The sequence below is a fragment of the Acomys minous genome (assembly GCF_964271855.1).
Source record: "Acomys minous genome assembly, chromosome: 3".
NCBI lineage: Eukaryota > Metazoa > Chordata > Mammalia > Rodentia > Muridae > Acomys > Acomys minous.
Genome location: NC_140485.1, coordinates 144,196,416 through 144,209,086, shown reverse-complemented (window position 1 = coordinate 144,209,086; position 12,671 = coordinate 144,196,416). Strand labels below are relative to the sequence as shown.

General features: G+C 49.2%; 1 long non-coding RNA gene across 1 annotated transcript; it reads left to right on the top strand.

Moving 5' to 3' along the window:
- The first annotated feature begins 7,512 nt into the window (after nucleotides 1-7,512).
- LOC311595094 lies at nucleotides 7,513-11,575 on the top strand. The gene is made up of 3 exons (XR_014778313.1): nucleotides 7,513-7,648; nucleotides 9,883-10,053; nucleotides 11,315-11,575. It is a non-coding gene; the product is annotated as an uncharacterized lncRNA (long non-coding RNA).
- The last annotated feature ends 1,096 nt before the right edge of the window (nucleotides 11,576-12,671 follow it).

The following is a 12,671-nucleotide window of genomic DNA, read 5'->3' as shown; positions in this document are numbered from 1 at the left end:
GGACTTATGTTGCTGCAGCATTCTTGGGGTTCAGGGAGGAAGCCCAGGAGAGGGCCTGACACACCCGATCTGCTCCTGAATATGCCAAGTCTTCAGGATCCATTTGCTGTTCATGTCACTGAGCCCGCAGCCTACGCCCGCTGAAGTTTCCTTAGAGTCTTGCCTAGAACACACAGCGTTTTGTTGGAAGGATGCTCATTCTCAATCTTATCTTCCTTGTTTTCAGAGCTCCCTCCTTTCCTCCAGCCACTGTCTGCCTTCACCTTGCCCTGTCACACTACCTGAGTGAGCAGACCTGCCCTCAGCATCCTGGAGACTTGCGGGAACCAACTCTGGAGTCGAACTTGTGAGCTGACTGCACCTGAGGTGGCTAGGGTCAGAAAAGGTGTGGGCCACCCAACAGTCCTGAAGAGACCACCTCACCTGCATGCGGTCTTCTCAGCTGGACCAGCTGAGGGGGAGTGCTGTGAAGGCAGTTGCTCCTCCTGATGTTTTTCTTTTACCAAAGCCGAGGACAGGATCGATTCTGAATTATTTATTTTAATAGCTCTGGCACTAACTTTTCTGAAAGCATAAAGCTAAGGACTCGCATGTTATTAAAAGCAGCAGTCGTGGGCTGCTGCTGCACGTGCGCCTAGTAAGAGCCACTTCCACCACGCTGTGTGAGGACCTCCTCGTGCACTGTTTTGGACAGAGACTCCACCTACGCGCTGGCTACTTGTTACTGCTGACGTGGAATAGGCTCCACTCACAACCTTGAAATTGATGGCTGTTGACACCGATTCACAGCATTAGAGGAAATCCTGGAAAGTGGGTTTAGATAAGCAAGCCAACGTTCTAACTTTTCCACGAGGCTGTCATTTTATTAAAAAAAAAAAAAAATCCACAGACCTCCAAAGAGGCTGGAAGCCCTGAAAGCTTAGAGAAGCCTAGATCATCAAAAGTCTGAAGTGAGAAGGGGGTGAGGTCGGGCTGGTGAGTAAACAGCTTGCCTCTCCAGTGGGAGGACCCAGACTCCATTTGAAGAACTCGGGTGACAGAGGGGGCTGGGCATGGTAGAGTATGCTTGTAATCCCAGCGTGGGGAGATCGGCACAGGTCCCCAAGGCTCAGTGCCAGCCAGCCCAGGCTAGTTGGTGAGACTCAGGCCAAGGGGAGCACAGTTTACCACCATCAGCCATACAGAGTGGCTCTGCCCTCTGCACACCTGAATGGCCCTTACCATCATCCTGTCCTGGCTGCCATATGCCCGTCAACTTTTAAATCTCCTAATGCTTAACAAAACAAAACAAAACATTTCTGTAGAACAGAAGTAACAAATGTATTGCCTGTACTGAAATCGGTAGGAAAGGCTTTTTTATGTTTGTATTGGGATTTGGTGTGGCTGGATTCTGGCAGAACAAACAGAATTAGGAACAAGAGTGTAGATGCCTTGCTGGGCTTCAGTTCCTCTGGCTTAGAAGTCACATTATTTCTTCCAATTATAAGACCTCCCAATTCAAAACCATCAGTGCAAGCTATACGAAGTGATAACGTACAATAGCTGGTTCATAGGTAGGGCTCTTCCAGAACCTTCTATCTGTATTGCAACATAGGGAAGATACATACATACATGCATACCTATCTATATCTATATATGATTTCTTTCTCTTATCATTGGGCAGGGTTTATATGTTAAGCAAAGCTCTGGAACCAGAGAGTTCCTGTGATGCTAGCCTGGGCACCCTGTGAGCTGGGTCTCAGGGCTACTGCGGGCTGCTCTCTTCCCAACCCTGCTGGCTCTTTCTGACCCCCATTAGCCTCCTGGTGCAGCCTGTGGCCTTTCTTGTACGTGTCCTTTGGAGGTTTAGGAGGCTGTGGTTTCCGGACATATGAACTATATGTTTCTAAAGGTTTGATTGCTGCTATGTGGTCTCTGGGAACTGACCACACAGCAGGGCTCCATGATCTTGGCTTTGGCAGAGAAGGATCCTGGGCCTGTTTTCTTTCTCAAGCCAAATTTGAGTGAAATAATAGAGCAGGGATTGGGTTTCAGGGACTTTGTCTCTGCCAGAGAGGACACTGTCTCAAGGAAGGAATCCCCTGAGGTGAAGCATGGGCCTTGATAAGGCAGAAATGGAGTAAGTGCAGTTAGCAGTTGCTTGATCCCTTTCCACTTCACAGTGAGGGTGGTAGAGCCTTGAAGTGGCCCATGTGTAGCCGTGTGTCCTCTCCTAAAGAAGGCCATCATCCCTCGGGCAGAGCCCAGTCCCAAGGAAGCATAGCGCAGGTCCCCACAGCTCACAGCCAGGAGTCTGAGCACTCAGCCTGTAGGTGTTCTCCTCACAGAGCCCAGCAGTCCTAATTCATTCAAAGCTGCCCACCAATCAGGTGACTGTACAAGAGGAGACACCCCGTTCCTGCCTGATTAGCACATGTAAAGTTCCTTCTCTGAAAGACCATTTTATGGGTGCTCATACCAACCAGAGATTTGGAAGCCTGTATTGATAGGTTCTCTTTCACCCTGAGACTTTGGCTTGTAGGTCACTTTGAATTGATAGCTAGGAACAACAGGGGGAAAAATCATAGTGAGTGGGACATGGGGACACAGGAGGACCCTAGAGGCTGGCTGGGCAGCTCATCTAGCCTATGTGGCAAGTTCCAGGCCATAGAGTGACCGTTCTTAAAAGATAAAACGGCTAGCACCTGAGCAACAACACCTAAGTTTGACGTGTGTCCTCCAAATGCACATGTGCATACATGTACTTGCCCACACAGATAAATAAATAAATCTTCTCAAATGCAGATAAAGAAATGCTTACAGAAACTGTGGGTTGAAAGCACCTATGTCCTAGTCATCAACTGAGCTTTTCTCAAGAAACTGAAACTGACACCTAAAACAGAAGTCAGTGCAGGAAAGAAAAAGTTAAAAGTAGAAATCAGTGGGCGGGAGCTAGCTGGGTGAAATGGTCTCACTAGTGCAGTCAGTGGCTCCTTGAAGTGACCCATGGAGCACAAGGCCCGAGCCAGATTAAGAGAAAAAAAAAAAGAAAAAGAAAAAAAAAAGAAAAAGAAAGAAAGAAAGACAGAAGTAGTGATTTATTCAATGTGGGGTATGCGTTTAAAATTATGGACATTTTCCCTACAATATATAGGTAGCATAACTCACAACAATAAATGAGATATTGCATAGAATAGATTCATTCCTGAAAATGCACACACTGACTGAAAAAGAGAGGTGCTGAAACAATATTTATTATTATTATTTTTTTACAGAAAACATTTTACCAGAAATTTCCAGACCTAGATTATATGAAATGGCACTGAGGAGAGAGGGTGCATAAGTCAGAAAAGATGTAACACGCCTGTCTTGACTCCCTAGTGGCCTGGTCACCCCTGAGAATACCACACATACAGAACGCCTTGCACTTATCACACACACAGAACACCTTGCACTTAACACACACACACACACACACACACACACACACACACACACACAGAGAGAGAGAGAGAGAGAGAGAGAGAGAGAGAGAGAGAGAGAGAGAGAACGCCTTGCACTTCCATACATGCAGAATGCCTTGCACTTACCACACACACATACACACACACACACACACACACACACACACACACACACAGCACATTAGGTTTGAGCATATAAACTAAATATAAATTACCATGGAATAAAATATTTGAGATTGTGGTTTTTTTTAAAGGTATAACACTAAAAAATGTATGAAAGAATTTAGTAAATTGCACTTTATCAAAATTAAGTGATACTAATCTTTGAAAAATGAAAGGAAAATCAAAAGCCAATGGGCATAAAATATAAAATGAGAAACTATTGAGAACTCTTGCTGTTCAAAAATAATATAAACAAAGCAAAACAAAAAGTTACTAAGATAACCAAGTAACCACAGGTCGGGAGCCTCATCTAAACTCCTGAAATTGGAGATGCTCCAAAATTGGAAACGCTTTGAGTGTAGATGTGAGGCCACAGAAAGAAACTTTAACCCCTGAGCTCAAACATATGGCGTGATCATTTCATTACAGTTGCCCGATCGCTGAAGTAGGCATTAAAACAGTTCCCCACCATAGGAAATCTATAGGCCAGTGAGCACACAGGTTAGGAACCCATAAAAGCTGCTATAGTAAGTAGTCTAGACCCAGGAAGATGAACACTGCATGTCTTCTCTATAAGCAGATCCTAGATCTGAATGTGTGTGTGTGTGTGTGTGTGTGTGTGTGGTATGTGTGTGTATGTGGTATGTGTGGTGTGTGTGTGTGAATGTGGTATGTGTGTGTGTGTGTGTGTGTTATGTGTGGGTGTGTGTGTGTGGTGTAAGATTGTAAAGGTAGACATGGAACCATGAGACGACAAAGGAGGGCTAAAGAAAAGGGGGAGAGAGAAAGAAACTAACAGAATTCATGTGACACTAAAGCACAACAGAGCCGACAGGAGGTGAGCAGCGACAACACAGGGCGGGCTGAGAACAAGGAAGGAAAATGGAAAGAGAGCAGCAAAGGGAGCAAAGTGTGTATAAAAAGACCATGGTGGAACTTGTCACTCTGGAGGCTAATTTTAAAATAATATTACTAAAATAAAAAGAAGCTCTATGAATCTGACAAGTATGTGATTAAATGACATTTGCATGTCTAACTTTCGTTGGGTCACCGTGTGAGCTCACCCAGATGTTGGGTTGTACAGAAGTGCATGGGGAAGAGAAAGCTCTGGAAACAAGCTTTCAGAAGGTCATTTATGTCTCACTATATTCTTGCTTTTGGTCTTGAGGACTGGTGAATTACTACCCATCCGGTGGGTGGCAAACTGGCTGCTCCAAGCCTCGCTTTTTCAAGGCTTCTCTGGCCAGTAAGATGACACACTTCAGCAACGCTTGCCATATAATTCCTGTCCCTTCTGGGACTACACTTCACTCTCAAATTTGAGAGATATTTATCATGGTGGCTAACAGGAAGCTGGCTAACAGGGTCACATGCTTTGTTTAGAAGGAATTCCTTGGACCAGCAGAGCTGTGGCTGTGAGAAGTCAGACTCCCCCTTAGGCAGCGTGCCGTCTGTAAGTTTTGGACATTTATCTCTGTTCTGGCCAGTCTGGGGAAGCCCATCGCCACTTTTAGTCCAGGCGCAGTAAGGTGGTCCAGTGACTTGGCATCCAGAAAGCAATCAACAGGAAAGGCTTGAACTAAACACCATGGCAGTGTGAGAGACACGGACGGAGCAACACGTTTCATTTCCCGTCCATGGTCCTGTCCCTTCCCTGTGCTCCGTTGACTCCAGCCAATGAGAGTACGATTAGAGGGTGGCGGCTGCCTCTGCGCTCCAGAGCTTGACTATCAATCCTTGTGCTCTCACAGTTTGATCCTTCTAGAAGCTTTTAGGGCAGATCAGGATGACTGTGGTCCTGATCCCACAAAAGTGGGATATCATGGTAGAAAAGATGGTAGCAGATCTATGCCAGTCAGTGTGTAGCAGCTCTTGTACAACACTACCTGTGAGACACCCCTGCCAAAACCACCAGCAACCTCCGCTCAGCAAGGGTATTACTACACGGGTTCACACCCCTGCACAAAACTGAGCTTCAAGCATACACCCCGGCACCTTCACCTTGCATGGACAGACCCTTAGTCATCCCAAGACACAAAGTGAGAAGCCACCCTTCAATTGTACCCACACAGCTGCACGATTTCCTGCATTCTGAGATGTGACTTTTCATCTCCTGTCTTCCCCTGGGCTGGCTCCATTCCGGCTCATGTGTCCTCTGGCTGCCTTAGAATCCTCGACCTTTCCCTCTCGCCTTTGTTTTCCTAATTGCTTCTTCTGTCCTCACAACATTTCTTCAGGACTCCTGACGTATCCAGTGTGCCAACTCCCATCCCGTGCTCCTGCTAGACACGAGAAGCTCAGGAATAGGCTTTCAAAGCCCGTTTATTCTGCTCTCTGCTTTCACTTCTCTTTAGAAGCCACTGTGATCTCATTTTACACCCGCTGTTTAACTGAAATTATCCCTGACAGAATCACAATTTATTCCCCAGCCACAGAATCCAGTTTTTCCTGCTCAGTCCTTCCACTCATGAATTTATAATTTGCTTTTTCAGTCACCAAGCAATAAATATATCATTATGTGCCAACTGCCATTTTGTTCACTGAGACTATAGTAAGCGGGACAGATGGCAGCCATGATTCCATTGCGTTATCCTGGTTAAAAGCAAACAACAGAGAGCGTGTTTGTTGGTGTCAAGTGTGGAGGAGGCAGGTGGAGGTGGCAAGGGCAGTTAGCTGCCCTTAGGAAGATATTAAACATTCTCATAACTGGTTACAGAGAGTTGCATCTGAGCAAAGACGAAGAGAGAACATACGGAGTGTAGCCTTTTTTAACTATGGGTGACTTTTCTGCATGTATGTCTGTGCAACCATAGGCACGCAGTGCCCTGGGATTTGAAACAGGAAAGGCCTCCAGATCCCCTGGAACAGACAAGTGTGAGCTGCCATGTGGGCGCTGGGAATTGAAACCCCAGTCATCTGGGAAAGTAACCAGTGCCTTTAACCACTGAGCCACCTGTCCAGTCCCAGTGAGGCTGCTGTTGTTATTGTTGTTGTTGTTGTTGATGATGATGATGATGATGATGATGATGACGACGACGACGACGACGACGACGATGATGTTGTTGTTTTGCCATGGACAGGAGCGTGAAGTGAAAATGCTGACACACCACAGGGAGATGTTACAGTCGGAAGGCAGACTGGCATTGGGGTTGGAGCACAGGAAGTCAAAGTGTAGGTACCGCTGAAGTGAGAAAACTTTGACCCACTTAGAAAGAGCTGCAGACTGCAGGGGGCCGCAGTTTCTTGGGAGCCCATCCGGGCACTCGGTGTGTCCCTCCTGTCCAGCCTCCTTGTAGGTCTCTACAGTGGAGGTCCTCCCCGTCCTTCCAGATCCTCACTCACACTTACACAGCGAAGGGCGTTATGTTCTGAAATGATTGCCACGTACGCCTCACTGCTAAATGTGAAGGCTGTTGAGTTCACGGCAGAGACAGCCAGTTTCCCATACATTTAGTGAGCAGCAGTCAGTGTGCTATTGAGGAATAACAAAAGTACCTGTGAACAGAATAGAGACCAGGTATAAAGTTATTAGTAAGTGTTCACTCTTCTGTAGTTTTTCAAATGAAGAATTCTGATTATAGAATCAAATTGGAGGCACTGACCTCGTTTTTATTTCATTTTAACGAAATGGGAAGACTCGATTCAAAGAAAAATATTTTCAAGGAGTTCATTTCTTCTAATGCTTTTTTTTTTTATTCAGAGTGTAATGGAAATTTAATCAAGTGCACATTTTTCTGCAAAACCGATGATTGACGGGAAAAACAATTTTGTGCAAAGTGTATTTGCCAGAACCTTTCAGAAAGAGGAGGTTAGGACATGTTCAGCTGAGACAGGAAGGCGGGTGTTTCCGCCCACCCCATCAACAGATACAGTGTTGCAACGATGAGACCCCAGGGCCAGAGACCATCAGACATGAGAACCAGACGTGGGTTCTCACAAAGGAGCATTCCAGAAAGATGTGCTGTGCTTTTAGAACCCACCAAACTGGAGCATGGTACCACCCGAGCCTGTGGGTCAGACCCACGCTGTGAGCACAGGCTGGGGTGAGCAAGGCTGGGGTGAGCAAGGCTGGGGTGAGCAAGGCTGGGGTGAGCAAGGCTGGGGTGAGCACAGGCTGGGGTGAGCAAGGCTGGGTGAGCACAGGCTGGGGTGAGCACAGGCTGGGGTGAACACAGGCTGGGGTGAGCAAGGCTGGGGTGAGCACAGGCTGGGGTGAGCAAGGCTGGGGTGAGCAAGGCTGGGGTGAGCACAGGCTGGGGTGAGCACAGGCTGGGGTGAGCACAGGCTGGGATGAACACAGGCTGGGGTGAGCACAGGCTGGGGTGAGCACAGGCTGGGGTGAGCAAGGCTGGGGTGAGCACAGGCAGGGGTGAGCAAGGCTGGGGTGAGCACAGGCAGGGGTGAGCAAGGCTGGGGTGAGCACAGGCTGGGGTGAGCAAGGCTGGGGTGAGCACAGGCTGGGGTGAGCACAGGCTGGGGTGAGCACAGGCTGGGATGAACACAGGCTGGGGTGAGCACAGGTTGGGGTGAGCACAGGCTGGGGTGAGTAAGGCTGGGGTGAGCACAGGCTGGGGTGAGCACAGGCTGGGGTGAGCACAGGTTGGGGTGAACACAGGCTGGGGTGAGCAAGGCTGGGGTGAGCACAGGCTGGGGTGAGCACAGGCTGGGGTGAGCAAGGCTGGGGTGAGCACAGGTTGGGGTGAGCACAGGCTGGGGTGAGCACAGGCAGGGGTGAGCACAGGCTGGGGTGAGCACAGGCTGGGGTGAGCACAGGCTGGGGTGAGCACAGGCTGGGGTGAGCACAGGCTGGGGTGAGCACAGGCTGGGGTGAGCACAGGCTGGGGTGAGCACAGGCTGGGGTGAGCACAGGCTGGGGTGAGCAAGGCTGGGGTGAGCACAGGCTGGGGTGAGCACAGGCTGGGGTGAGCACAGGCTGGGGTGAGCACAGGCTGGGATGAGCACAGGCTGGGGTGAGCACAGGTTGGGGTGAGCACAGGCTGGGGTGAGCAAGGCTGGGGTGAGCACAGGCTGGGGTGAGCAAGGCTGGGGTGAGCACAGGCTGGGGTGAGCACAGGCTGGGATGAGCACAGGCTGGGGTGAGCACAGGTTGGGGTGAGCACAGGCTGGGGTGAGCACAGGCAGGGGTGAGCACAGGCTGGGGTGAGCACAGGCTGGGGTGAGCACAGGCTGGGGTGAGCACAGGTTGGGGTGAGCACAGGTTGGGGTGAACACAGGCTGGGGTGAGCACAGGCTGGGGTGAGCAAGGCTGGGGTGAGCACAGGCTGGGGTGAGCAAGGCTGGGATGAACACAGGCTGGGGTGAGCACAGGCTGGGAGGACCCTCCCATTCAGCCCCTTGCTTCATCTCAGGATTAGAGTTCTTGGGAAGGTGGTGGGGTTGAGATCCTGGGGCATGCCCTTACGCATGGGCTGGTTTGGGGTTCAATGAAGCTACATCACTACACGTGGTAGCCATGGGTGCTGTGGCAGGAAGGGCTCCTAGAGTTGGGGGAGGGGCCTCCCAGGTCCCCCCTGAGATCCAGGTGCTACTCTGTAAAGTATTATGCACAGTTGACAACAGGGCACCAGGCATTCAGCCACAGGAGTGCTCGCTAGAATTGTCCCTGCTGTGTCTTGCTGAGAGGGGCTTGCTAGGGGGCGGGGGCAGGGGCGGCTGTGGGCTATGGAGGCTTCCATGGGAGCTTGCTCAGCACCAGCATCACTCCTGCAGGCATTTGCTGAGCACAGTAGGTTTCCTCAGGAACAGAGGGAGGCACAAGGTGCAGACACCTACGGATCTTGCACACAGCCAGTGGAACCCAGGGGCCCAGGGTTTTCCAGGACTCCAAGCCATGAGCTGGCTCCCTAAGGACTCTTCGTTGTCTGAAGCTCAACACTGTGTGAGGTCTCCTCATATTTCTGTCATAACCAGGCCCAGGCACTGTGATTAGGGGTGGGCCAAGCTGACCCCTATGTCTTGGGCCAGGCCCACCTATGCGTAGAAGGCTGGGGCTGGGCCCAAAGAGCCCTGGCTTGAAAATGATGCAGTCTCCAGAAAACAAATTCTCACTTTTGAAGCAGCAAAGACCAAGTTGGAAAGCTATCTGCATTTCCAATGTGTTTTTGCACTTGTGTGTTTTGTACATGCATGTGCAAGTGCCTTATGTAAGTAAGTTCATGAGCCACTACTTACCAAACTGCTAGAGATATGCATGTTTCTCTAAATAAATACATACATTGATAAAAAATCAATAAATATGTCTCAATTTTCCATAAAGGGGAGGGGGCCTGATTTGTCCTTGTCGTCGAACCTGGAGAATAGACTGAGCCAGCTTATCCTGTAAAGAGGTCCTTGACTTAAGCTCAGATATGGAGCAGGAGGGTCAAGGCATGTGTCAGACATGAACTGAGTTCCCAAAGGACTGACTTCACGCCTATAACATGCTCAGGTGAGTGACAGATTCAGACATTAAAGATCAGTGATAATAATCTTGCTGGATCATGGAGACCATGGCTGAGGATGGACTGCATCATGGTGAACTGAGAGACAGACATGGCACAGGTGCATCTTAAAAGGAAATGGAAAACTAATCAGGTCACTTTTAGACATGCTGGGGAGCTGTAAACCTCTTCTTCAGGATGCCACGGGCCCTAATTTTACCATGTGTGGTCTGGCTGAACCCCCGGCCCAGGACTTAGCATGATAGTGGGCTGGGCGTCCAGGACTCATGCATGGGCTCAGTTCTGTTTCTTTGCATATGTAATTCAGGACCCAAGCCTGAAAATAGTGCCACCCAGAGCATGTGGGTCTTAGTGTCACCCAGACAGTCCCAGAGCATGTGGTCTTAGTGTCACCGGACAGTCCCAGAGCTTGTGGGTCTTAGTGTCACCCAGACAGTCCCAGAGCATGTGGTCTTAGTGTCACCGGACAGTCCCAGAGCTTGTGGGTCTTAGTGTCACCCAGACAGTCCCAGAGCATGTGGTCTTAGTGTCACCGGACAGTCCCAGAGCTTGTGGGTCTTAGTGTCACCCAGGCAGTCCCAGAGCTTGTGGGTCTTAGTGTCTGACAGTCCCAGCACATATGTGTCTTAGTATCACCCAGACAGTCCCAGAGCATGTGGGTCTTAGTGTCACCCAGACAGTCCCAGAGCATGTGGTCTTAGTGTCACCGGACAGTCCCAGAGCTTGTGGGTCTTAGTGTCACCCAGGCAGTCCCAGAGCTTGTAGGTCTTAGTGTCACCAGGCAGTCCCAGAGCGTGTGGGTCTTAGTGTCACCCAGGCAGTCCCCACCAACAAGCTCCCAGGGCAACTCCATCTAGACATCCCCACCTTCTGACTCTTCTTCCCATGTAAACCAATGACCACAACAGCTTATGACAAGCAGAGAGGTCGTGGCTGCCACCGCAGGGTAGATGGGAGAGCAAGGGAGAGATGTGGAAGGCCAGATGCTTGAGACATTAGCAAATCTTCCAAATAGGTAGTTTGAGAAAGAGAAAGTCCATCGGGGAACTTTCAGTGGGCAGGTAAAGGCATGTGCATGCTGTATTTAGACAGTGGGAAGGGGACTGAAGTTTTTTTTTTGTGAAGTATACAATTAAATATCGAAGACACTGGCCGTGAGTTGTGCTCTCGGTGACATTCAGTTTGAGAGAATATGCTTTCAGGTTCAATCCTCATCGCAAACATCACACCATGCATTTTTTTTTTCAGATTAAATATCTTGATCTTGAAGATGACATGAAAACAGAATGGCTTTCATTCATTTAAGTAAAAAGCTGCCGCTGATACTCGGGCATAAAATGTGTTGAATTAAGATTTGATTTCCAAGGTGCTATACATCAAAGACATCGGTTTGTTTTTCCAGTCTGTGCTTTGGTTACTCGTTCTGTCAGCTCTCTCTCTCTGCAGAGATGCCTGGTGAGATTTAGAAATATGGAAAATTAATCTCAAATCTATAAACACAGCATATATGTGTGGACAGGTCTGTGTTTTGGCTTTCTGCGTCGGAAAAGGAAAGCGAGAGGCCAAATTTTAGTGCATTTTTTAGTACTACTAAAAAAAAAAATCAAGCAAAGTCAATCTCAGAAGACTTAAGGCTGTGTTTGAGAAGAGTGGAGGTTTGGCCAAGGGAAATGAGGAGAGGGGCCGCCTCCTTCAGGTCTGTGGGTCCCCGCCCACAGAGCCACTGACGCAGACAACACAGTCAGAAGGCGTGTCATAGCACGTCCCCACACCACCCCAGAAACCATGTGCAGACGGCGTTTCCTCATCACTCCTTAAACAAATCACACACAGAGGAAGCATTTATACTATACCAGGCTTTAGATGTCAGCTCCTGACAATTTAGAGTTTCCCAAAGGATGTGGCCATGTTAGGTACAAATGCTGTGACAGTTTACATAAGGGCCCCCCAAGCGTTGGCAAATGTCAGTATCCACATGAGAGAGACACAGATGCGCACACATCATGGCCTGATATTTGTAAACATATTAATGTGATTTAAAAAGCAGTAGAGAAATAAATAGCAGCAACGAAGGAAGAGGAGGAGGAGGAGGAGGAGGAGGAGGAGGAGGAGGGACTGGGAGCTGGGAGCTGGCTTCCTGGTCAAAGGACAAACATGAGGGCTGAGGTCAGATCCCCAGCACTTAAGTGAAAAGCCAAGTGTGGCCGTGTGTGTCTGGAACCCAAGTCCTGGGCAGCAGGCGATGGAGACAGTCGGATCCCTAGGGCTTGCTGACCAGCCAGTCTAGTGAAAACTGCAAGCTCGGTGAGAGACCCAGTCTCCAAGAACTGGCAGGGAGAGCAATAGATAGAAGTACTTGAAGTCAGCATCTGGCCTTCACACATGCACACACAGATGAATATACCACCCGACACACAGCGTGCACCCCCTCCCCCACACCTCAGACATACATAGTATATACCAAAAAGAAGAGGAGGGGGAAGAAGAAATGAGAAAATGCGACCATAAATACTGTAAATGGGGTGCCATTGCTAAAGCTGCTTCAGTATGAACTGTGCAGGGGCCCTGGTGCTGAGGCTGAGGGGACAATGGACACCAACTGACA